The 27,673-nt window shown below is 40.7% G+C and overlaps 1 protein-coding gene across 5 annotated transcripts in view; it reads left to right on the top strand.

Moving 5' to 3' along the window:
* Positions 1-26,216, top strand: part of CDK14 (cyclin dependent kinase 14) — a 548,605-nt gene extending 522,389 nt beyond the window's left edge. For 4 of the 5 annotated variants that reach the window (XM_045828168.1, XM_045828171.1, XM_045828174.1 and 1 more), the window contains one exon: positions 22,804-26,216. The gene's annotated coding sequence lies outside the window, so the exon portion shown is untranslated. Of the gene's footprint in view, positions 1-2,138; positions 2,482-22,803 lie in introns of those variants that run through there. The other variant, XM_045828169.1, reaches the window with a different exon arrangement.
* The last annotated feature ends 1,457 nt before the right edge of the window (positions 26,217-27,673 follow it).

Below are 27,673 nucleotides of genomic sequence, written 5' to 3'. Positions count from 1 at the left end.
AAAGCAGCAGAAGCAGCATTCCTGCCAGGGAGATAAGCTTTTGTCTCCTTGCTGGCTTACGGTTCCAAGGGCGTTCCCTTAGCCTTAGCCTAGGTGGGGGTTTCAGCTTCTGATACCAGTCAGGGCGGTTCCCAACATTTCCGAGTTTACATAAAAGCACACATATGTTGCAGGTGGTAACCCTAGTTCTTATCTGTGTTTTAGGAAAAGGATTCTAACAACAAATATTCTTTTATGGATTCAGTTAATGTTTATTGATCCCTTCCTTTGTTGCAGACAGCATTCTAGACCCTGGGGACTCAGTGCTAAATAAGACAAATTCATCTCCACCCTCAGAGCCCAGCAGAAATGAGTGATGGTGCTTGAAATAAAATACCTATTTAAAAGGCTGTTGGCCTGTCTTTCTCCAGCTCTACCCATCCTACAGCTCAGTTCCAACCACCTTCCCCAGCTGTAGCTCCAACTGATGGCCATCCCCAGAGCTTCTACTTTAAAAACACTTCTTAAAAATTCTGATACTTAAACTTTTCTGATTACAGAAATAACATATTCAATACACAAATTCAAACACCAGTACATGGTGTGAGGAGAATACATTTATAGCTCATTCACTAAACACAGCCACCTTCCATTACTACATATTCCTCTGATATTTTACTTCCCTGCAGCCCCAGTATCATCCTCACATTATCTTCATCTCTATCATCATTGTTATAAAATGGGCAAATTACTTCTGAAATTATGGCTTTAGACTTTATTCCTGGAGAGAGGATAGAATTCTTTTATTTTTACAACCATATTGAGATATATTTCACATACCATAAAATTCACTCATTTAAAGTGTATAGTTCAGTTGTTTTTAGTATATTCACAGAGTTGTGCAAACACCACCACAGTCTGCTGTTTCAAGAACATTTTCATCACCCTAAAAAGAAACCACATACCCATTAGCAGTCACTCCCTGTTCCCACTTCCCTTCATCCTCGCAACCCTGGACAGCCACTGTTGTACTTCTGTTTCTGTGACGTGGCCATTTCTGAACATTTCACATAAATGAAATCATACAATATGATTGGTGACTATCTTCTTCCACTTAGCATAATGTTTCCAAGGTTCACCCATGTTATAACATGCACCAGTATTATATTTCTTTCTTTTATTTTTCCAAGTAATATTCCATTCTAGGGATATGCCACATTTATTTATCCATTCTTTAGTGGACAAAACTTTGGGTTATTTCTTTTTGGCCATTACAAATAATGCTGGTGTGAACATGAAAGTGGCTGCACCATTTTACATTCCACCAGCAATGAAGGGCAGTTCCAGTGCCTCCACATTCTCATAACGTTCCTTTGAAAGAGGGAGCTGCCTGCACCCTGGAATAGAAGGCCCTGAGGTCCGCGGGATGGCTGCTGACACTGTCCATTGTCCATGTGCAAATTACGAATGCTTTGTCTGCCAAGTTACAGTAAAGTCTGGAAAGCTGCTTTTGAGGGAACCCTTCTATTTGAGGAAAAAAATATTTGTATGGGTTAATGTTCTTCAACAAAGAGGCATGCTGGATTGTAGTCTTTCTTTTTCAGCAATCAAATGAATCCAAAAAGGTGTTTTGTTTGTTTGTTTGTTTTCTCCTTAATTCTGACTCAGGGAAAAAGCCTGAATTTAGATCTCAGTAGCTCTGGACTATTGCTGATCCTATAGAATCTGTGATCATTAAAACATTCTCTTGGAGGGCTAGTTATACCCTTGAGTGGAAAGGAAAAGCATGCACATGAGATCTTATACTTGGCAATACTTCTGAAAATGACAGACTATAATAGGTCTGCTGGAGAGAAATACCTTCAGAAACAGGTTCAAGTTGAAATATTAGCTCAATCAAAGTATGACAACAGCATCAGGATTAAATAACGCAGTGATAGAGAACAGTTAAATTATTAAAAATGGTACATAATTATGTCTATATCATCACCTGTTTAAAATTTTCTGTAATTCATTTAAACATAATAATTACTCTTTGCCCTTGTAATAAATTATTCTAGTTTATTAAAAATATAGAATTAAGTACAGTCAAGTACTTCTCTGATAAACTCTTTGCCAGATGCCACAGCAAAGACATTCCTCTCTTTTTCATTTTGCAGTTAAGGCGCATGAGAATCAATAAACAGCCACTTCAGTGTTAGCTGTACATCCAAACTTCAGCGGAGGCAAATATTTCAAGGAGTACATGGAAGTCTCTTGGGACACACGGTCAACAACCTCTGAACATATTTCTGAACGCAGTAGTGTTCCTTTCATATTAACCCATAATTCTCCTTCTTTCTACTATGAAATATTACCTTTATTTCTCAAGAATTGTAATAATTTCAGATGAGGACAAGTAAGGGAACCAATGTTTGTTGAGTGATCCCTGAGTGCTGAGACTCACTGTGTGATCCATTGTAAATTTTTTAAAGAATCTTGATTTTGGGGAAGGCTGGATGGGTGGACTGGGCTGGGAGTAAAAGAAAACTACTTGAACAACAATTAAAGTAAAATTTAAAAAAATAAAATAAAAAGAAACTTGGTTTCCTATAATTATTTTTTCCTTTTTCTTATTGTTGTTCAATTGCAGTTGTCTGCATTACCCCCCATGCAGTTCCCCCCACCTACCCAGGCCAAATCACCCTCCCTCTTTTGTTTCCACCCTCCCCCTTGTTTTTGTCCACATGTCCTTTATAGTAGTTCCTGAAAACCCTTCCCCCTATTATTCCCTCCCACCTCCCCTCTAGTTACTGTCAGATTGTTCTTTCTTTCAGTGTCTCTGGTTATATTTTGCTTGATGTTTTCTTTTGTTGATTATGTCCCAGTTAAAGGTGAGATCATGTGGTATTTGTCCCTTACCACCTAGCTTATTTCACTTAGCATAATGCTCTCCAGCTCCATCCATGCTGTTGCAAAGGGTAGGAGCTTCTTCTTTATCTCTGCTGCATAGTATTCCATTGTGTAAATGTACCATTGTTTTTTGATCCACTCATTTACTGATGGGCACTTAGGTTGCTCCAGTGCTTGGCTATTGTAAATTGTGCTGCTGTGAACATTGGGGTGCATCGGCTCTTTTGGATTGGTGTTTCAGGGTTCTTAGGATATAGTCCTACCAGTGAAATTGCTGAGTCAAAAGGCAGTTCCATTTTTAGTTTTCTGAGGAAATTCCATATTGTTTTCCACAGTGGCTGTACCAGTCTGCATTACCATCATTTCTTATAATTAAATGACGATTTTAAGAAGTGTCACTTCAAACATTCCTCAGGTATTTTAACTCATGCTCTTTATCCCTAATGATGAACAGTATAACAAGGTGCAAGTGTTAACCCTTGATGGAATTGAAAGGAGAGAAGTAGAAGAGAGAATCTAGTGTTTCTTTCCTCCTAAACTAAAAGCAATTTCTAGACAAAATCAAGCCCCAGTGTTAGTGGGATTCCCTAGAGTTGTACTCAGTTATCAATTTCTTCCCCTGAATTCTGAGTTCATGAGCTAAGAGCTAGAGGCTCAGGACCAAGGTGCAGTATGTGTTTAGATAGATAGGGTAGCTTAGATATAGATTGGAAAAATAGATGATAGATAGATAATCATAAGAAGCATGGCATTATTATGTTTACAGTGAGAATTGCAGAATCTCTAGTTAAAGTTTTAAATGAAAATCACTATATCCAAATCTTTTGTCTTGGTGCTCATTATAGAATATGGTTACAGAGAAACTAGTTATTGGATGAAAAAGATAATTTCATTGCCTTGTTGCCAACATTGTGTCATGCCTCAAAATAAGGTGTGACTGTGGAACAGTCAGTATGTTGTGTAATTGTTGATCAGTTTAGAAGAGAGTCAAACCTAGTTTTCATTCTGTAAAGAAAAGGATAAGATAAAAGTATGTCTGAAAGGTTCAAACATGCTTTGAAAAAGCAAATTTGAAAGGTTCATCTTTATTTTAGTAATGACCAAGTACCTACAAATATGTAGTTATTTGATTTTCTTTCTTTATACATGTGTCTTCTGCTTTTGTAGTTAAAGAGGTTGCTCAGTATTTGATATTCATCATTACTTTCTAATCTGGTATCGTCTCTTTCTTTTTCCTCTTTATCACTTCAGTTTATTGTTAATGTCTCTAATAAATATCATTAGCAAAAAAAATCACAAAATAATTCAATTTGGGTATGCAATGTACAGCATGAACCATATTTTACTTCTTACTTTTTCCTCTGAACAATTTTCTCTTAAATATAGAGATATTTAGCAAAACTTAAACAATGCTGCTTAACTAAACCAAGCACTAAATAGGTCCAGTTTTTCATTGCAATTATCAAATGTTATCATCTCAACAAGGCACAGTCATGGAGTCAGCAGTTATCTGTCGTGTGTGTGTGTGTGTGTGTACGTGTGTATGTGAATTACACAAATAATTAACAAATGCATTCTTTTTAGAAAGTATCCAAATAACACATAAGACTAGCTAGTAAAACTCTCAATTTTCGACCCTGCAGTATATCTTGATCTTCTTCCCAAAGGTAGCCACTATTAACAGTTGGTATGTATCTTTCCAAATCCTTTTTGATATACCTGACCTTTCATGCTTGTATTTCAAAGAATACCATTATTGGAACTTCACTTATGTGTACTCTCCACCCTTCAGTTTCCTTATCGGAATAAAGAATGACAGAACCAACTACCTCACTAGGATTACTTTGAAGAGCAGGTCAGCTACAGTTTTTGTCCAAGGACCTATGATTTATCTTAGACGTGATTGACATCATATCACTCAGGATGGGCTGCAGTTTGCTATGGCTTAATATAATAGATGCTTATTTGTTGCTCACACTTTTTGTCCAGTGTGAGTCACTGGGGGACTCTGTGCAGTGACATAGGTTAACAGAGGCTGCATCTCCACACATGCTTCTTCAGTCACCTTGGCAGGGGGAGGGGACACAGCAAGATGAGTAGTGGCCCTTACAGCAGCCCCATGAATATGCACATTTCATTGGTCAGAGAAGGTTAAATGGCATGCCTAACTTCCAAGGGGGCAGGGAAGGGCTTTCCACCCAAGGTCCAGAAAGCAGGGAGCTGGACGTTAGTGAAGAGTGCTGACACACCCATAGGAATGTTGGCAAACACTAAAGATAATGTAAAGCATTTCTAGGGCAGGGTGTGAAAGTCATTCCTAGTTTTCTTTGCTCCCAGACATATTCAAGAAAGTTTTCTAGAGGAAGAAAAGAAGCCTGGTGACAAAAACAGGAGTCTTGTGTGGGTATCGGGGATGGAAAGGAACCTAGATGGACAACTGCAATAAGAAAAGAAAGTGAGGGAAGAGATGGCATCAAAATGAAATAGCTGGGTCCCCACGTGTGACTAGGGATCGAGCCCCACACTCCTGGACCTGAAAAGGGTTGCACGCTGCAGCCGAGGTGAACGCATCCTCAGCCTCCTCAGTGCACTGCCAGAGGCAGCATGCTTGCCCACACAAAGGAGCTCAGAGCCACTTGGCTCAGTCGTTGTGCTCAGCTCCTGGCAGTGTCTCTGGCATCTGGCCTCTGTCAGCACTGCGTTTTTGTGTTGGCCTTTGCTCAGCCTGGTGCTTCTCTGTTGTGGAACATCACTTACTGGTCCAGGCTTTGAAGCACCGTGGCCACCAGGCCTTATAAGCCACTAAAATGATCAGGGTTTCCTCTCCCTCTATTCCCTCAGACCCTCTAAAGAGCATCCTGTTTCCTTGGTGCTTAAAATTTAAGGAAGTGAGCCTGTCTTGGTATTGCAGAGGAAGATATATCAAACAAAAAAAGCTTAGATTTCATTATGCCAAGTCCAGCTTTTCCTTAAACTTCCTGTTTTGGTTAATTGTAGAAAGATTACAAGTTTACAAGATGCTTAAGATCTTACATCTATATGTTTAAAATTTCTCTTCAGAATATGAGGTCTGTCCAGAAGGTATCCAGCCATGTAATATGAAAAATAGAAAGATTTATTGAAGATACAAGATAAGAAATACTGTACATAGAACAATGAAGCCTCAGTCCCCCTTAAAGGAGACTGAGACTTCACACAGTTCTCCAAATTGCCATCAGCTGCCCCATCATATTTTTCTGAACCTCATCAATGGTCTGAAACATTTTTCCTTTCAAAGGTGATTTTAGTTTTGGGAAAAGCCAGGAGTCACAGGGTGCCAAGTCTGGGCTGGAGTGGGGCTGAGTCATCTGGGTAATTTGATGTTTTGCCAAAAACTCTGCATGAGATGTGATACATGAGTGGGCACATTGTCTTGATGAAGCTGCCAGTCACCAGTTGCCCCATAACTGCAGCTTTCTGAATCATCCCAGTAGTTTCCATGGAGGAATGTTAAAGCTTAATGCAAAATTTGATGCAGATTTGTTGCTGTAATTGCTCAGTCATTTTTAATGCAACGACCACCCAGTATACACGCTCACTCAGTGGTGTCTACCACCCCCACTGACTAGTACAGTGAAGTTGTCATTGTTCATGCATGTGCATTCCAGTCCACTCTCCTTGCCTGGCAAGTTACATCGATGTCACACCAATTGTTCTCATATTAACAATGGCTGGACTTTTCCCAAACAGACCTCATATTCCTTCAAAAATACCAACAACTGGCACTCCCATGCTGTGGGTGTATGTGTGTGTGTGTGTGTGGTGAGGAAAGAGCAAATCGAGGGAAATGTGAAGCTTCGAGAAGGACAAATGAAGACTGGTCTTGTTGCATTTGATGAGATGGAAACTGGGGTCAATAAAACGTATATTTTGCTTTTGGACTTTAGTCTCTATTTAATGCTCAAGGGAAGAAATGGTATAAGAATAGGTTATATAAAAGTGAAATTATGTGAATCAGAGAACGGCAGCAATTCTGTGCAAATTCCCTTCAGCACCCAAAGCGGCAAGCAGATCAGTGGGAGGAACAAGGTAGAGGGACAGTTCAGTGTGGTTGCCATGACAACCTTGTGCTGCTTGGAATAAGACTGAGGAATCATGATTCCTCTGACTTTACATTCTCTTTTTCCCTTCGTAACTGGCTCCTAAAGATTTGCAGTCCTCAGGGTCTTGGTGCTATGAAGACAGGTCCCAGAGAAACACAGTGTAACCAGGTACAGCTGTCCCCTAGCAAGGAAGGCACAAGCAATTTGTGTGCCTGGGAGGAACAGGGTACACATGTAAATAAGATTTAACCAAGGAGATGAAAATGAGCAATAATCCTTAGAATGCCAAGCTCAAGGTCAAGTCTGGGTACACCACAACTCTAAAAGACAGAACCAAAGTCAGCCCACAGAAGCCAGATCAGTCTGTGGAGAGCAGATAAAGAAGACCATGACTTGGTCTTCTGGTGATAGGAAGAAACACTATGAATGGTAAGAGAAACAAGGCTTTGTCCAGACAGTAGAAATGGGGAATACATCACTAACAGCTTCAGCTTTCTCAACCGTAAAATAAAGTACTGGCCTTAAAGGGTGCTGTGGGCAGCAGAGGCCCAGGAAATCCCCTCCAGCTGCTCAGATGAGTTGTCCATGACCCTTCTGACGGGGCAAATGAGTGGCCATATGAAAACCAATGGCAAACTCTCAGCTGCTACTGTTTGTTTTCTATTTTTATTTCTGAGGTGACATTGGTTCATAGGTTTCAAGTGTATATTACTATGATACACATCTGTATATTACATACTATTTTTACCTTAAAAGGGAAAATAAGAGTTCAGGGTCATTGACAAAGCTACGAGAAGCCCCATAATTTTTGCATTCATAACAATAAAGTAGCAGCATAGCACATGAAATAAAGTGCTTAGTAGTGGTATTTCATATAATTAGTAAGAATGCCTACTATGGAATTAGTTTCCATTTATCTTTCATCCTACACTAACGTGGGTACATCATTGATGACTCTAATAGAGAAGATAAAGGATGGAAGAGTGGAGGATTGTGTTTGGAGGGAAAGGATTTTTGACTAAGCTCCTTGTGCTCAGAGGATCATCAACTTAGATCCCTGTATAGGGATCCACAATGTCCATTCAGGCTTCTCCTGTTGGCAGGTCCTTCATCGGATGGAATGGTCTAGGTTCCACCCCTCTGGAGGGAAACGTGATGCATAGACTGGATGAGATTTTGGTTTTCTTGTGTTTTGTTTTGGTTGGTTGGTTATATGTTTATCATTGAGAAAGGGTATAGGGAATCACAGAAGCCTTTTCCCTTAATAGGAGTGTCCCTAGACTGTGCCGCTTGTTTGAAAGGAATTACCTTGAAGTACTTGATTTTCATGGAAGGTATTTTCTCTGCAATATGCTCTAAAAGTATGGCTAGATGGTGGAAATACTGCTTGATGCTTCAGCACTCTCATGTGCCAATCCTGAGGTGCTTGAGCTGGACCAGTTGGTCTATTGATGTGATCCAGAAGGTCTGCTAACCAACTGAAATGGTATGAAAAAATCTGCATGTAGTTGCATGGGTGTAGTCTTCTGGAGAGAATTTTTTGGTGTTCATCTGCTCTCAAGTGTAGCACTTACTCAAAAATGGTTAGGAATTATCATAATCCGAGTGCTGTGTGCCTTTTTTTAATTGCCATTGTATTTATCAGTGCTTTTCCCCCTGAGGAGTTGATGAGAGTAGAAAAGAGGGGTGACATTAAATAAAATGTGTGGGGGGGTGGGGTCCTGGCCAGAGTGGCTCAGTTGGTTGGAGTGTGATCCCATAAACCAAAAGGTTGTAGGTTCAATTCCCAATCAGGGCACATGCCTGGATTGCGGGTTTTGTCCCCAGTTGGAGCATGTGTGAGAGGCAACCAACTGATGTTTCTCTCTCACATCAATATTTCTCTCCCTCTCTTTCTCCCTCCCTTCCCCTCTCTCATATAAATAAAAATAAATAAATAAATAAATAAATAAATCTCTCCTATTACATAGCAATGTAACATTTTATGTATAATATTATTAAAAACATCAAATCATGCTCTTAAAATTTGTGCATTTTAGCATAAGTAAAGTTTACTTATGCTAAAAAACCTAAATCTGTATTAGGCTCTAATTAGTGATATGAATGTTTAGGGATGAATTGTGCTGATTTCTGCAACTTATTTTGAAATGCATCTAAATAGAATGAATTAGTGGATGGACAGAAGGAAAGGCAGATGAGTAGTTATGTTACAAAGCAAACATTTCAAAATATTAATTGAAGAATCTATGTAGTGTGTATGTGGGTGTTTACTGTATTCATTCTTTCATTTTTCTCTGTTTGAAAATTTTAAAAAAACATTGGAGAAATATGTGGCCATAACATTTAGAGTACTTACAACTGTTTATGTCACAGTAGACAGAACAAGTGTCAAAAGGATGAATGAAAGTTGGTTTTGTAACTTATTTATTGAGTTAATTCAGAAGTAGTTCTTTAGTCCATAGAAAGAAATCTACATATACAGATGCTTCTGGACTTGTGATGGGGTTACATTTTAATAAACCCACCATAAGTTGAAAATATGATAAGTTGAAAATGCATTTTATATATCTAACCAACTGAATACCGTAGCCTAGCCTAGCCTACCTAAAACATGCTTAGAACACCGACACTGGCCTTCAGTTGGGCAGAACCATCTTGTTGCTGCCACCACCCAGCATCACAAGAAAGTAGTTGTGCCAAATAATGCTGGCCCAGGAAAAGATCAAAATTCAAAGTCCAGTTCCTACTTGAAAGTCAGGGACTGTATTCAGATTTCAAGTGCAAAGAACTTATGGTCAAGAGGTTTACTGTAATATATGTGTAGTGTTCCAAACAGTGACCTCCAACAGTGACCGCGATTGCATATTTTTTCCAGATTGGGTAGTGTTTGCAGTTTTACTTGGAGCTTGTTCTACCATAAAGCTCTTCTTGCCATTACTTGTTTTTCAGTCCCTCTAAATATTTCTTTGCTTGATTTCACACCATTAATCTTAGTAATTCCCTTCTACCCTATCTGCTTCAGATATGTCTTATCTTATCTGAATCACCCATCTCTAGTATGTGGTCTTAAACGTACTATATCCCATGGAGCTAAAAAAAGATTTGTTCTGTTCTTTACATTTTACCAGACTTACGTCAGTCCCTAAAAATCAACCTGTTAGAGTTTTTCCTAATAAGGAAGGACTGAGAGAGATGAGATTTCACTTTACCATGTTAACCCATGCATGAGTAGTTTTATATCCTGACTGGACCAAGGTACTCAACAATCGATTATGAGAATGTTATAAACCCTAACACCAAAACTCAGGAGGTTAGTAATTAGAAAACAGAGAGCCTTTCCATTTCAGCATCTCAGGCTCTGGCTTATTGTTCGTACCATCTCATGCAGAGCCATTACTTCTAAGACTTGCAAAAGGAACAAAACCAAAACAGCCTATTGGAGCCAACTGGGCTATTTTGCTTTGTTTGTGTCACATTTGTATGCTTCATACAATATGCCTTCTATCTCACTGTTGTGTTTAAGATGGAACTGTGGTGATTTCCCACCCCCACCCCCACCCCGTGATAACATGAAGCACTATTCCTGTTTTTCTTTCTTCTTCCAAATGACCCCAGTGTTACAAAGTCACTAAATCTGTTTGGGGGGGGGGGTTCCTTCCAAAAGACCCCAGTGTTCAAAATCATAACTTTTGAAAAGAACTTAACAGAGCATCATGAGACGTGATGGGTGCTTAGGGTACAATGTTAATGCCAACAGACTGGAAAACAAACAACATACCCCAGAAGAGACATGACTTTGTTCTTTAGCATCTGTGCGAAGAGGAAATAAGAGCTTTCTGGGATGTGCTGCCGTTCACAGGTGTGGGAGAGAAGGCGTCACATTCCTGACTCACCGCATTGTGTGTGGGATTCTGTTTTGGGGCCAGGCAAAAGGGTATTCGTTTGCATTGCCTCTAACAGTCAGAGTTCAATACACTTAACTCCATTGGTGCTTTTGTTTCAGTCTGCCACAAGTGGACACTAAAAAAAGCATGAAGCATCGCTTAATCCCATGAGCCTGGTGGATGCTGGCTACTGCCGCTGCATTCTCCAGCTCTGTTGCCAGGGGAAGTGTTTGACCCCAGGCCTGCAACCACTGTTCTTTGCTCTGCCACTAAACCACTGAGCTGTTGGCACTTTAATTGTTTTATACCAGGAGGAAACCAATTAGGTTGATGTGAATGTCTTATTCATCAGACATTATGGGCTTCACATTTTTAATGAGCTGAAACTCCTAGTCCACATCGTGCAACCACAGTGAAGCAAGACAAGACTGCCGTGATGACGTTTTCTAATTCATTGCAGTTGCTTTTTTAAAGGTTTGACAGTGTTTCATAGCCCCAAAGGCTGTAATTTAAAGTCTGTCTGAGGTTGTGTGCTAATCAAAAACAGTAAATCATGTTTGAGTTCTAAAGGACAGCAGAGTAGTATAGCTAGGAGTTAGTGCATCTTTTTTCCTTTTCTCTTAAGTGCATAGATAAATATAAGACACAAACTATTTATTTTCTAAAGAATCTCTCTGGTGCATGAAAATATCCACATTAGCTCCCTGGGCTACATTTTGAAAAATGCCGTCCTTGGAAAAAAGTTTGGTTTCTCTGTCATCGTTAGTCCAGGACATGCTGGGTATTTCTCACAGGCAAACAGGACCTTTCACCATTAAGTGCTGCATTGTGGGCAGTGCCACCAGTTATTGGAAGAACCAGTTGTATTATCATATTCAATAGCATTCTGAAGAAGACAGCTGTTCACCTACAGACTTCACAGAAGCAGCTGAGCCTTCACCTGTGTGAAGAGTACATGGCTGTCCTGGAGTTAGAACCTGGAGGCTCCCCACTCAACAGCCTCTAAGACCTCCTCACTACACACAGATAAAACCCCAACTGGTAATCAGGGCACGGAAGGCCCTCTGCTCTGCCACCCACACCTGCTGTCTCAGCTTCCCCTGCATGTTTCCTGACATCCAATTATGTGCCTGCTCGATTCATTGGCCATTTACCCCTTTGTAGGCCCTTGACATTGGAGAATGTCCTCCTTCCTCCCTTTCTACACATTAATCTTTCATTTATCCTTCAAAGCCCAGTTCTTCCTCACTGTATGGCACCTCTAGGATGACACTTTCCATTTCGACTCAGAGGTTGTCTTGGCCAGCATTCCCTTCCAAACTTTTGGCTCCTAAGGACAGCAGTGGGGTGTTGGTAAATATTTAACAGCCAGCTCTCCAGAAAGAAAGCCAAAAAGCCCTAATTGGTCATGCTTGTCTTGTGGCTCATGGTATAATCCCTCCCTCCATTGCCAATTTCAAGGGTGACTGTGTTTAACAACCAGCTTGCAAAATTCCTGAAAATTTTAGCATTCGACACTTGTGAGCCAGTTCAAGCCAGCTCCAGACCACCACCGTATTTTGCTTTAAGAGTCTTTGTATCATTCTCCCCTTTCACACTAAACTCGGGGCTTTGCTGAAAAATAGATGCTCAGTAAGTGTTTCCTGCATTGAAATAGGCTCTGCCACTGGGCACTGACCAGGGGGCATTTGCTGCAGAGATGCAGGCAGAATTTACTCTTCTTGTCACTTGAGAGTGGTGGCCTTAGCCATCTCCCCCATGACACATGTGTGTGTTTAAATAGATTTATTGACAGTGCAACTGAGAGTTGTGGTCTTGAACTCAGCGGCCTCATTAGAGAAGAGCGGGATCCTCTGTGGCTTCAATGGGAAACTTGGGGGTAGAGCCTAAAACACAGAGTCAAGAAGTGAAAATTCCCTTGGAAGGTTTGAGAGGAGAGAGGGCTTCAGGCTCAGTTCCCACCTTCTCATCATCAAATCTTTTGCTGCCCTCGGTGTTTAGCATCTGTAATGCTTCGGTGACGCGCATGCTGAGATTGGAATGTCAATGTGTTTTAGTTCATGTAGTAAACTGCCAAGCTTGCTGGCTCTGTTTTTCTAATAAACTTGGAAATTACAACATATCAGTCCTGTTGTTTCTGTTAGGATGACCGACTCATTCTGGTTTTTCCCCACTTTCAAGATGGAAAGTTCTGCATCCTGGAAATCCCCTTCATCCTAAAACCGGGGACAGGCAGTCAGCCCAGTTCCTGTAAAGGCTGTTGCTCCCGTTTGGGAGCTCTGTAGAGTGACTGCTGTGGGCAGTTGGACCCGGAGCAGACCTCTGGCTGCCAGTTTGCCAGAAGATACTGAACCAGCGACTACAAGGATTAGAGCTTTTTTTTTAAGTGGGTTAGCAAACCTTTTCTCTTCTGAAGGTCAGGGTTCTATTTCTCAGGCACTTTCACTGAATGAGGGAATAAGTGGAAGTATACTTTGGATAGGAGAAAACGCTGCATGAGCGCACAGTGCTGGTGCTCGCTTCTCCTGATGATACTCATTAGATCGTTAGATGTCATGATTATATCTGTTAGAATTCATCTTGGGTATTATTGAAATATAGCAACTTGTTAGAGTAAAATAACTAGTATCAGAATACTTTAAAATAACCAACTACAGTTTTGTGGAGAGTACACATCAGATACTTTGCATGTAGATAAAGGCTTAGTCTCCGTGAGGCAGTACCCAGTGGTTTGTCCTTTGTCCAGAGTTGTCCATTGGCACTGTTTGTATTGGAGCACAGCTACGTGGGAAAGAGCTGGTGGGGAACTTAGCTGGCTCTCTGGTGTTGGCGGCCCTCAGTGTGGCCTTGTTGGACCCTTCTTGCTGATGGCAGACACGTCCTGGTGGAAATGATGTGCTATGGCAGTGTCCACAATGTGTCGCCACGTGACAGTATCCGAATGTGCCCCACAAGAACAGATGTTTCTGTGATATATGACATCCATGCTCCTACCTGTGTTCAGCAAAACACCACAATAAAAATTTATAGCTTACGTGAAAAAATAGAATAAGGGGCAGACCAATCAAAATGTGCTTAACTTGATCTGTTCGTGCTGCTGTAACAGAATACTATGGACTGGGCAGCTTGTAGACAACAGACATTTATTTCTCACAGTCTGGAAGCTAGGAAGTCTAAGATCAAGGCACTGGCAGATGGTGTCTGGTGAGGACTCTCTCCCCTTTCTTGCTGGGGTCTCTTTTATAAAGGCACAAGTCCCATTCATGTGGTCTCTGCTCTCATGACTCATTTCCTCCCAAAGGCTCCACCTCGAAACATGATCATGTTATGGATTAGATTTCAACTTATGAATGCTGGGGGACACAAGCATTTCATCTCCAGCATGTAGCACTCACACAAGCCATTAAAAAAACACTAATAAAAACACTAGCACAACTTACAGGTGGAAGAAGCTGGATGAAAGGTTTGGGGATGTCAAACTTTGGATAAAAGGGAAAAATGTGCCAAGATCCAGGAGAACTGTACAATAAACAGTTAATTCCAAGACAGAGCATGCAGTCCAACCAAGCATAGAGGAAGCATGTGGGGTAAACGGACCGCGAGTGCCGTTCCATACACCTCCTCAGCTGGCATGCAAATGTGTTTGTCTCCTGCACACGGCTAATGCCAGCTGGTGGCTCAGACCTTCACATTGGAAAGGAACCTCTCCCATGAACCAACATGGCTTTTAGTTTATGCTGACACCATTCTCTATTTACCAATTGTGGGTGATCTATTTTACACCCCAGAAATGCATGTTTTAGCTTTGCAAATTTCTGCTGAATCAGATGGTTCATGAGACAGATTCAAATTGTAGGTCATCACATATATTTAATTCAAAGCCTTTAGCATGAACACTTTCTGTGCCTCAACGCTTTTTGGATAATAATACTAGGCAAGTTTTAATATGAAAAAAAAATCCACCCAAAAGTGAAGTCACATCTCTCAGATCTTTTAATTAAAGTCAGACCTGAACCCTTATGTTTCTCTGACTGCTAAATACTTAAGAAGTGTTTATGAGATTTATGTTTTAAGTTTTTAAATATGCACACATTGCTGGCTTACATGACTTTGTATTTGGTTTATTCAAATATAGTTTAGTAGGATTATAATATATAAAAAAGGTTAAAGTGTAGAACCCTATTTAATTAACTTATGCCCACTTGGGAGCCAGTCAATTGTAAAGGTATGCCGAACAAATAAAGCTTCAAATATGAAATCCTTGAAAAGAATGAGCCATGTTTGATGAAGCCTTTTCTATTCTTAGCGTTGCAATTAAAACTGTTTCAATGAGCTATTTCAAACCTTACAGTATATTTATGTGTATATGATTTTGTATATGAATACATATATATGATCTTTTAAAAAGATTAACTGTGTCTTGCTAGTTCTTACAAGACCTAGATCATTACCTTCCCTGCATTTTTTTCCACCTCCCTGAGATAGGACATACTCCCAGAATTGCCATCCCTTTAGTCCACATGTGTCTAAAATATGACCAGTGTTTTCTATTTACATAAATTTGATTTAATAAGTAGTCACACCATTAAAATAGAGCATTCTTTTCAACCACAGCTAATTACACATCATATAATGCCTGGTCTTTAATGGGGATTTCAATAAATGTCCATTGATAATGATGATTATTAAAATGATATGTTAAGTCAGTCTCCTCGTGTGAGAAATGCTTTGTTTTGAAATGTCAGACTTATAGCTTTGCCTAAAAAATTTTAATGAAGATCACCACTTTGGCGTGAAGCATAAAATGTGCAAAGTCTCTGCAATTAGTGCATTGTACATCCATATGGATGTTACCAAACAGCTTTCAACTTAAAGGATTTAGGCTATTTTGAATGATGGACCTTCTGTTAAGCCTAAAACAAAAGCCTGTCTATCTCTGCATTCATTTTAATTAATATTCTCTGGCTGGTCTCAAAGATGAGCTCTCATCGAGGAGAGAAAGAAGCATGATTATCATAAATCAGAAATAAGTTACAGCAGTAGATTTGACTAATTTTCTATTCCCTTCTGTTTCATCCCATTTCTTCCCACCCCCCAAAGAGCTTCAATGCAATGTCAAGTAACTGGAAAACATTGATTTTAGGTGTTCTAAAAGAAAACCTGTATTTCAGCCAAATCATAACATAATTAAACTCACTCAAAAAAAAGTGAAGAAAGTAAACTGTCACAGATTTTTTGAAATCAATAGGAAGTTTAAAATTTGTCATTTTGAGTCCAACATCCATCTAAGGGCTATAGGAAGAAATTGGGATGGATGTGCTATGCAAATAGAAATGGTAAAGGTCATGTGTGTGTGTTTATGTATAACAGGGTATTTTTACTTCGGAGAGATTTGGACTTGCCTAGGTGCTTAGGTTTTAGCAACCTTACTTGTAGACTTAATTTTCTACAGTAGCCAACTCAGCCAACTCTGCTTGAAGATGAATTGGCTACAAAATATTAGCTTGGGCATTTTTCTTAGTATTTTAAGTAAAATTGAACCCAAGGTGGCACGTCCTGGTAGCTTTTATTTTTCCTAAGAACTCTTATTAATATGGTACTTGGGGAAAAGACGCTGTCTGAACTCTGTTTTCCACAAAAACAGAATAAATTCTGTAGATGGTTTTATATGTTAGTTAAGGCCAAGGTTTTCTAATTATTTTCCAACATTCCCCCCTACAATCACTCTCCAAATACCTTCAAAACAAACATTCACTCCAATGGTTACTGAAATCCTCAGAATACCTGGATGCCAATTTAGGCCAATTTTGAATGCGCTTTAAAAAGTACCTAAAATTATCTCCCAAAGTCTTCACTGAATTATTAAGAATAAGATACATGTGAAAATTACAAAGCAGCACTTTAATTTATCAGAACATGTGAGTACGATAATTCCTCCAGCGCATGAGCGGAAAGGCGTATGGTCAGTAAGTCTACCCTAGAACACCGCCATAGCAGCGCCTGCCTGTTTTTTGGTTTTGTTTTTATTCCAGCATCAGGGGACTTCATTTGCCATAACCACTGGATTTGGCATAAAGGTGCCCTAATTTTTTCACACTGTCTGGATTTTTAATTTTTTACTTCCTTTTTTTAAAGCATGTAATTAATTACATACCTACCTTTAAATGCTTCCTGATACACCAGTCACTTGGGTTCTACGTTAGAAAAGAAGGTTGGCATTAGCTTTATTCCAGGGGTAGAAGCAGATAAAAGCTAAACTTGGTCAAATGATGTACATTGTTTTTCTTGAAGAGAAACTTCAAGAAAACTTAATTACTTTATAATTCTCTACTGTCTTTACTATCGTGAGGTAGCTTTCTTTCCATCAAATTTAGTCATCTTACCCTCTCTGTTAGACACCTTTACAAAGAAGTCTCTCAGATAGAAATGAGCGGATTACCCTACAGCTCCACATACATCCTGGTGAATATCCTCTTCACAATGTAGGCGATGAAAGGAAAACCTACAGTTGTTTTCATTTGAAACCAAAACAATCACTTCTCCCCAGTGAAGGCATAGAGGAGGGAAAAGAATGGGGCAGAGTCTGCCTGTAGAAAAACGAATACTTTGTGGAGGGGCAATACAGCAGGAAAAAAATTTTTTTGATAGTTTAAGAAAAACAATAAAACAAACACAATACCTTAGAGTGGGTAAATAGGCTAACAAAAGAGACACCATCCGATCACACAGAAGCACCCCGAGCTGGGGCCCTCGGCTGCGTCAGCCCACTGGCGAGTAAACTGCACGTGTGTAAGCCAGGGGTGTGCGTGTGTATGTACATAAGGAGACTTAACGGGGAGCACTGAGGGAATTAGAAAGAGCCTGGCCCATTTTTAATTTGGGTCTGTTTGCTTGCTTTTAGCACTTAAGGACTCTGTATTCGGTTTGGTCAAAAGAGTGATGAAGCACTCCTTGCTTATGCCTCAAATCAGAAATGCATGAAGTGCAGCTGCAGAGATAATACATTTTCCCCAAAGGCTTTGGCTGAGCAAATTAGGTGTCAATGGGGTGCCTGCGCAGGCAGTACTCTCTCTAATTAGTCTCTTGAGCCTGGTTGGTGGCGGGTATGAGATGATCTAATCAATTGGTCTGTGTCTGATGGTTCCTGTAACAGTCCTACCGGGCAGACTCTCTCCCACGGGTCACCCACCTGCACAGCAGGGCCGCTCATTTTCGTTTTTCATCTCCTCTGTCACGTGATGCTGACAGTTGGTTTTAAGAAAATTGAATCCAAAAAATATCTAGTTCATAGGGCACATGGGTCAGAACAAAGTTGCATTATGGGTACCAGCAATCCAATTAATTAATATTTATAGCCAACAAGCTCTATGTAGATATTCTGAATAAGGATTCTATCAATAATATCCAATTTCTTGTTTAAAACATTCGTTTCTGGAGAAAGAACACTGTAAAAGTAGAAAGCAAGATAAAAAATTACATCCATTAATCTAATGATTCATATACCTATGAGTTGACGTGCACATAGTTGAGTTTATAATTTATTTTGCTATTCGTTTGTATTGTGTGTGTAGTCTCTTTTAATAATCTATTAACTATAAGGTAAGGATTCACATTGCTATTATATTTTGTTTGTCCGTGAACGTCATATACTCTCCATCCTTCCACCTACATCCCTGCCCATCACATGTAAGATTACATTTCAATTTGAAAGAATTTTTCTAGCAGTAAACTCAGCCACCTTGTACGTAGTCCTTGAAAACTGAAACTGAGACAGACGTCGCCGAAGGAGCGAGAAGGGACAGCGCCTGCCTCTGGTGAACAGCGTCAGTCAGGGCACTTGGCACAGTGTGGGCTGGAGAGTCACCTCACAGAGGTGGGAAAGCACCTAGCTCTCTTTGACACCTCTCTTCTTTTTTAAAATTATGGGATCCTTTCATTCTATGTCTGACCTCCTACCTACCTACCTGGTCTTATCCGTAATCACTGTGTTTGCCATTTTTATCCAATTACTATTATTATATATTATGCCATATTATCCAGTTCTGCTTATGCCCTGCGTTAGGTACACATGATTCTTCTAGAGATTACACTTAAAGAATCAGGACAGAGGCAAAGAGAAACACCATCAATGGCTAAAAATAAAAATCTTATATCAACCCAACAGGATAGTGACATGCCATGGACTATGGTGACAACATAGTTTATTGTTACCTGAAATCAGATATACTGAAAAGCAAAGCATGGTTTTCAAGTAGAATGTCATGGGGTTTTAAAAGGCTGGCCTACAGGAAGGTGTTAATCCTACCCACCTTTCTCGGTCTTTGGTCTCTCTGTGGGTGGCCTGCTCTGTCCCCAGCAATGCGCTCTTCCAGCAAGAGCGCAGGCACAGCATTCACCCTCAGTTGGTGTGCCGTGAGGAAACTCTGCGTTGGAGAACATCTTCCACTCCCAAGTGTTCAGATTCTACCTTTTCCCTTTCCACCATTCAACAACTGTGTACCACGTACCTGAGCTGGGTCTGAGCTACACTTTAAAGGCAAAATGGTCAAGAAAACCAAGCTTAATCAAGGACACAATGATGCCACCTGCCCCCTTACTTGATCACTCGCAGGCAGTGTCCTATACCTGAAGAGGAACTAAACTGGGTGACTAGTTTAGAAGGTCAGTTTGAAGACCAGGTCTGCATCCTGTTGATTAAAGTGGTGGAGTGGAGGAGAGTCAGAGAATGACAGTATCATTTGGATGTGGCTGGAGGACCTCCATGCCTAGGCAAGCAGGTGTCAGGGCAAACCCACACTCTGGTTTGGCCAGGGCGGGAAGGCATTCTGGAAGAGCTTGAATCTCGATTGCTAAGTGACATGACACAGACAGGGCATTTCTGTCATCTGCTTAATAAAAATATCAAGGTTGGTGGTGGGGTTGGGGACCAGATGAAGATGCCCGTAGACAGGTGTGGTCAAGTGCTGCAGGGACAAGTGCTCTTTTTCACCTTGATGTTCTGTGCCGCAGAAAAGGTGCCATAGGTCTCAATCAGAATGCAGGATTACATGGGAGCAACAGGTAAAGCAAAAGGTAGATTTTCTTCATTTCCTGGAAGAGCACAGTGTGGGATGGGAGCTAAGGCAGTAGTTTCCATGTAATTGTTTCTGCCAGGGCAGTGACGTTTTAAGAAGAGGTTGGATAAAGGTACATCTGGACAACCTGGCAGAGGAGAGGGGTGGCCAAGTGAGCCACGTGGAGAACCGTTCCACAAGTAGCAGGTATTTGAGATGAAAACTTAGGAGTTTAAACTGAGTGGTAGCAAAGGGTGCCTGTGTGGTGTCCATTTACCCCAGGCACCTCCCTCCGGCCCCACACCTTTCCTAGAAACTTAAGGTAAGGACTTTTGTTTACATTTGGCTTAGTCACTGAGGACAGAGAACTCGTAAGAATGGAATGTTACCCTTACCTCACACCACATACCAAAATGAACTCACAATGAATTAAAGATCTAAATCTAAGGACTAAACTCTCAGAACAAAACATTGGAGTAAATCTTTATAACCTTAGATTTGGCAATGGATTTTCAGATACGACACCAAGATAAAAAATGGATAAATTGGACGTCATACAAATTAAAAGTTTTTGTGCATCAAAGAACACTACCAACATAGTGAAAGGCAATCTACAGAAAGTCAGTAAATATTTCCAAATCAAGATACAATATATAGCCCTGGCCAGGGTGACCCAGTTGGTTGGAGTGCCGCTCATAGCCAATAGGTTGTGGGTTGGATTTCCGGTCAGGACGCATACCTAGGTTGTGAGTTTGAGTCCCAGTTCAGGCAGTGGCCCATGCAAGTGCATGCAGGAGGCAACCAGTTGATTGTTCTCGCTTGCTCACATCACTGTTTCTCTCTCTCCCTTCCTCTCTCTTTAAAAGCATGGGGAAAAAATTATCCTCAGGTGAGGGTTAAAAAAAAAGATACAACTCTATAAAGAATACCACAACTCAACAACAAAAAGACAAACAACTCAATTTAAAAATGGACAAAGGACTAGAATAGATATTTCTCCCAAGACAGCAACTGGCCAAGAAGCACGTGAAAAGGTGATCAACATCACTAACAATTAGGGAAGTGCAAATCAACACTACGGTGAGATGGCAGTTCACACCCACAAGGATATCTCTCTACAATCAAGAAAAAATGGAAAATAGAAAATAACAAATGTTGGCAAGGGTTTGGAGAAACTGGAGCACTTGTACATGGCCGGTGGGAATATAGATGGTACAGCCCCCATGAGAAGCAGTGTGCCAGCTCCTCAAAAAGTTAAACACAGAATTGCCATGTGACCCAGCAATGTTGCTCCTAAGTATTATTTACCCAAAAGAATTGAAAACAGGCATTCAGATAAATACTTGTACATGCATATTCACAGCAGCACTATTCACAGTATCCAAAATTTGAAAACAGACCAGATGTGCACCAACTCCTGAATGGATCAACAAAATGTGGGATATCTATAAAATGGAATATTATTTACCATAAAAAATGTACTGATACGTGATAAAATACAGATGATTTTTAAGAACATCATGTTAGGTGGAAGAAGCCAGATACAATAGGCTACATATTGTATGATTCCATTTATATGAAATGTCCAGAATAGATAAATACACAGAACAGAAAGTAGATCAATGGTTGTCAGGAGCTGGGACAGGGGGAGAAAGGGTGTAACCATTTAAAGTATATGGGGTCTCTTTGGGTGATGACAAAATATTCTGGAACAAGATAGAGATGATGATTGCACAACATTGTCAATATATGCTTTAAAATGGTTAATTTTGTTGTATGAATTTCAGCACAATTTCCTCTTTAAAAAAAAAGATGGAAGGTTAACCTTCCAAAAAATCATCATAGTAAGCAGGAGATATGAGTAGACGGTAGAGAGAGAGGGTGCTACTCTCAACTGTAAGGCTGGAGTTTTGCGTTCTCTCGGTCAAGGTAGTGTCGTGCAGGGGTGATGTCCTTGGCACTACAGCCCCCATGGGCAGCAGGGGTGACTACGCTGTGAGGTCTCCACAGAAAGCCAATGTTTCTTCTCTGCCCCAGAAGATGACAGTGTGCCACTGTAAGAGAGGACAGGCAGGCCTGATCTGGTCATGTGACCTCAAGCTTCTGAATGAAAATGAGTTGATTCTGGGACTCGGTGGACTGATAGGTTGAAATTCTTGAGCTATGTGACGTGAACCTAGGAGTGTTTCTTTTTACCTTTCCTGGCAAGACATTTTCTTCCCCATCCTAGAGACTCAGTGATAATACTTAAGGACCAAAAAGAAATGTGTACAGGAGCAGAGCAAACCATCCCTCTTCTTGAACCATCCACGTGGAAGTAGTTACAAGTTTAAGCAGGCATCATTGAAAACGCACAGTCACATACAGGAAGTTGGCAAGAGGCTGACAGTTCAGGTCCTGCTGGCCAATTTTCTTTCTTCTGAAACTAGGTCTGATGATAGGCAATAGAGATGTTATAGACAGCTGGATTTTTTTAAAAGCATTATGTGGTCCATTTTTCTGTTTCTTATTCATAAAAATGAATGTGATACTATGTCCTTTGAATGGTCTGTATGGTGCTCTGGGCACTTAATTAAGGCCAGTATCACTACTGATGATTTGGGGAAGGAAATTTGCTGAGTATTCTATGTTAATCCAAGAGGATGTTAGATCATTTCAGTCCATGGAGTTAAATTCTTTGAAGGAAAGTGAGTGCAGTCAGAACATTTGTTTACCGTATTATAAGGACTGGTTTGGTGAGACAACTTTGCCTCAGATACATGCGCTCGGGGTGGCTGGCTGTGGAGAAAGCAGATAGGCTGGCTCCTTTTGGCTGAACCAATTTTGAAGTCTCATGTAATTTAGGAAAAATGAATGATGTAAGTTTTGGTTTTTTTTTAACTGTATAACAATTTGCTCTTTTCCTCCTTTCAGGATTAAGTTGTCATCATTCTGGGAAGAAAAAAAAAGCATTAACGAAGTGGCCAATAATAGGAAAGGAATTCCTATTCCTTTCGGATCGGTTTCCTTTCTCTCCCTGTGGTGGATTTCCCTTACAAGGAAATTGAAGCTGGCAAGACCCTGTTTTCTCTGCAATTTATTGAAAACCTTGCACGCATTTGGATACCTTGTGATTTCCAAGAACTATGTGAAGATTAAGCTTTGCTTACTGACACATGGCATGTATTTTTCAGTCTTTTGTGTATGATTTTGTTTGATTTCCCTCTGCAGCACAGCGTCTCTGTAAAGGTTTTTATGCTTTTACCAACCATGTCTTAAATACATTAAGACAACACATTTGGAGTTCACACTTCTTCAGTAATATCTGTACTTGAAAGCCACATGGGGGCCTGAAACAATGTGTGCTTTCCTTGACAGCAGTGCACATTTCGCAACGTCTAGGAAGGAAATGTGCAGCTAAAGCAAACCCATGTTCTCTCACTGACTTGACAGCCTGGTCCCAGGCCCTGGGGCCCCTACTTGTCACCTACCTTTTGAGGACGTTTGCAAGTATGGTTTTTTTCCCTTGGAAATACCACACATTTATCTAGGATAACAGAATCTGCTTAGCATTTGCAAGCCGCATAGCATGACTGTTTTCCAAGTAGGTCGGAAGTGAAGAAACAACTATCCAGCATTAAGAACAAAGACAGGGATAAATCGCTTACTTACTTTATAACCTCTGGAGATTGAAGTAACTTTTTATGTGTTTTCTGGGTCTTATCAACATCTTATTTTTTTCCATCCACTCTTTTATTGCACTTTGTGTTTTGTTGGTGGAGAAGAGAGTGAGGAACAGAATGTTTAAACCTTGGGTGCACAAGAATTGGATCTGTTGGGTGAGCTCAGAAAGCCATCTTTGCTAGTTAACATTTAAAAAGCAAACTACACAGTGATCCAGAGTTAAAAATTGGCTCATTTACACCAGAGCACCTTTCAATTACATTTTTTTAAACATTCCAAGCTGACTGGAAGCCATCATTGGGTACGCTAACTTTGAACTGTCTCCTGGAAAAACTGTTTGAATACAGGTTTTAGAAGCAATACAGGAGTCTTGCATTAAACATGGGAAGGAGAAAAAGAAAGGCCCGGCTTCCCTCGTTTAAGGAGTTGAGAGACGTTGGAGGATGAAGGCGGGTATGTGACATGGAAGGGAAAGTGGGTTGGGCATTTGCTGAGCTTTGATCCGGAGGGAAGGCTGCCTGATGTAGGCTGTCTGCCAGGGGGACAGGCCTCGCTGCAGAATCCCAGATAATATTGAGGCCGAGGGGGTGGTTGGGAAATTCATCTAAAGCATGCAACCCAGCTCCTCAGGACACAAATTCCTATGGAAATACTTCATGTACACTGTTTTACATTTTCCTATTAGTCAGAAAGAAGGAGAGACCAAGAACTTGAAATGCACCACACTTTGGGGCATCAGGTCTAGGAATTATGAACCAGTTTGACAAACATTTTCTCTGAGAGTCAGGAAAAAGAAAAGCTTTTCTGTAGTTGAACCCAGTAAACCTAGAGAATCGGACCCAGAATTCCTAAACACTAAAATGGTACCTTCCCTGAAGTGGGTTGTGAGTATATAATATATTCAAGGCCACAATCCATGCCATCCAGAAGTAGCATTCATTGTAAGCTTCTAAGTGTTAAGTGATGAATTATTTACTGGTGGATGTTAAAGAGAGCAAAAGTTACCCAGGCCTGAGTGTTTACTCTTCACTATCTGAAAATCTTTCCCATTTTTCTTTCATACATTCCAACTCACTGGAAGCCTTTGGAGGTATTTTGACTACACATGTATTGAAATTACGATATGTTTTACAGTGAATATGGAGAGGAAAACCTTACATGCAATTTAAAACAGCCTGGCCTGTGATTTGTCTTGAATTATTCATTTGTGGGAGAGCATAACTTTGTATTTTACTAAGTGTAAACCAAGAGCAACTGATGATTAAATCTTGCTATTAATAAATATTTAGTGTTAACAGACTTCAATTAGGAATGTTAGAGTCATTCAGAGATCTACGCCCCTGTCACAGGCAGCTTCCCTTGGGAAATGAAACAGAACAGTACTCAGCGGCAGGGGCGGGGTGGGGGGCTCTGTTTTATTGCAGAGACATACCACTCAGAAGATCTTCCCTAGGAACTTTCAGTTCCCGTCGCTGCCACCAGGACAGAACATCCCGAGTTTGGTTTGTCTCTCTCCTTCCCTCTCCCATTTGCAATCATGTTCTCCTTCGCCTTCTTTACCCACCTTCTGGAGCTGAGGAAAGCCATGAAAATCGTGGCAGAATGTGTCCATTAGCAGATGTATTATTCTGTTGAGAAAGCACTGGACTGTTTGTGAGATGTTTTTATATGAAGGAGTAGTTTGAATTCAAACAGTTGGACTAGTAAGAATGCGTTAGCATGGGGATTATGTCAGCACGGCTTCACTGTGCACACGGTATTCTGACCAGATATGTGGGGCTTCATTTCCATGTCCTTAAAGGAACGGTATGACTGACTTAAAAATACAAAATATGAAGGACATGAAAAAAATGTTTGTTTTGCAGTGCTCAAAAGAAACAGGAGGCATAAAACAGGGGTGGCTGTCCATCCACTGATTCAAGGGTGAGAAGCTATTTCTACCTCGTAAGAGCGATGAGAAAAGTTTCCAGGGGCACCTCCAGGCTTGCAAGGACAGCAAGCCTCTGGTTGTCCTTTCCTCAGTGTGTACCTGATGGCAGTGTAATCCATACCCTAGGTTATGCGTCTCTATAAGATACTCATCTGTGAATATTACTGGTTTTGTAATCTTTGTTATATAAGAGGATGTTTAGGCTGTACATACTGGGGTAGATTATTGCCTGCCCCCTATACATAGAAATATGCTGCATAATTGTGCATAACCTCCATCTCCTTTACTGGCTTGTAGGCAGGGGAAACCACATATGTTACTGCCTTGCAATTTTCATACACATACATACACACAAAAGGCAAAAAAAAATCAGCAATTTCCTATTCTCATTCCCTTCCTGCAGCAGCATATTTTAGAGGCACATATAAAATCTACATTCTCTAATTGGGAGTGGATTTATTTTTATTTTTATTTTTATCTTTTTTTTCCCTGTATGATACACTGAGATGTGTACTTTCTAACAAGGTTTGGTACCTAAGAAATGTGCTAGCATCATTCAGAAAACTATTATACTTCAAAATGACACATAGCAAGGAGAATGGAATAATACATGTTGCATATTTGTTACCAATTGTAATTTGTCTGTATTATGAAAGATGTAATGGTTTGTCAGCTGTCACTGTTGTTTTCTTGTAACATGATATGGAATAAAATATAGCAGAATCTCTGTAAATGTTCTTGGTACATCTTCTTGGTGGGTACCCAAAACACCATATACTGTGTCAAAGAAACATCATCTTGAAAACTCTTAGACACAACCATTCTCAAAGAGGGAAATAAGAGACCAAACACACAATGCTCTTGGGTGTGGGAAGGAGGGAGTTAGCTGGAACATTCCAGGAGTCTTTGAAACTCTCCTGGTCCTTGATTTGCTAGGCCAGATCTAGGTAAATTGGTAGAGGCTCTGCAAATCAAATCTTGTGAGCTGGATGGAATCTTCACGGTATTCCCCCAGCTCCTTACTGACACTTGCCATGTGTTCTACGCATCTGGAGCCAATCTGGTTTTGTTTAATGACAACCCTATTTATCTTTTATTACCTTTTTCCCCTCTCTTTTCTTTTTTGCACATATCCTAAGATGAGGTGTATAGATTACTCTCCACTGAATATAAATCAAGGCTTCAGCCCACAGACATTCTGCCAGAAGCATTTCTGTTCCCATCGCTGAGCACACCTGAGCACCAGCTAAGTGGGGCCTGCACCTGAGTGGGCAGGGAGCTTCTACGGGGATTGACAGTGTCGCCTTGGAAGACTGGTGTCATTTCTATCATCACTTTCTTCTTGTCAGATCTGTCAGCTTCAATAACCCCAAACAAACCCCCATGAATTGATAAATGGCTAAAGTTCATGTCAGATAGTCATCAGTGTATGACTATGATATTTGGTGAATTAAAAATAATTACCCCTGAAGGTAAAAATCAAAGTTCAAGTCTCATGTTAAAATTCCTCTGAGGGTGGGCAAAGGATGGGGGAGGAACATCTGTAATAGTGTCAACAATAAAAAGAAAACAAAAAAGGACCCAGAACCCCTGGCTTCCCCCTGAGCAGACCCTCACCTGCCTCAGACCTCCCTCCCCTGGCTCCTCTGGTAGAACTTCTGTGTCTGCATAGTGTACAAGCCCTCCACAAACTCACATTCTCACAAAAGCAAACAAAAGCATTCTCAGCTGATGCATGTTCCACTCCAGCAAAGCTCACAAGAGCCGCTGCATCCTCCTCCCTGCCCCTGCCCCTGCCACTTCCCCTAAAGCAGTGACTCATCTGTGCCAGAGGCACTGCATTGTCACGCAGTCCTGGCACCACCTGTGGACTGGGGGACATGAAATGGGGAAGACTTCATGGTACCCAAGGTAGTGGTAATAGATGAATTCCAAATGGGAAAGAAATATGACCCTGGAAACTGATTAAAATTATAGAATGTCAAAAGAACAATTTGTTTCTCGGAGTTGTTTCAAGGGAGCAAAATGTATGCCACTGCTGCCCCACCCCACCCAGCTACAGGAGCACCTCCCCCCTCTCTGAGGTCTTCCCGGCAGCCTCATCAGTGGGCTCACATTTTAGAGCCTGGCTCTGTGCCAGGGCTGATTTAATCCCATGAGCCCTTAACAGAAAGATGAAGGCAGAGGACT

This window comes from Phyllostomus hastatus, unplaced genomic scaffold (assembly GCF_019186645.2).
Source record: "Phyllostomus hastatus isolate PE091 unplaced genomic scaffold, TTU_PhHast_1.1 phas_scaffold_78, whole genome shotgun sequence".
NCBI classification, from domain to species: domain Eukaryota; kingdom Metazoa; phylum Chordata; class Mammalia; order Chiroptera; family Phyllostomidae; genus Phyllostomus; species Phyllostomus hastatus.
This window is presented reverse-complemented; position numbering and strand designations above follow the sequence as displayed.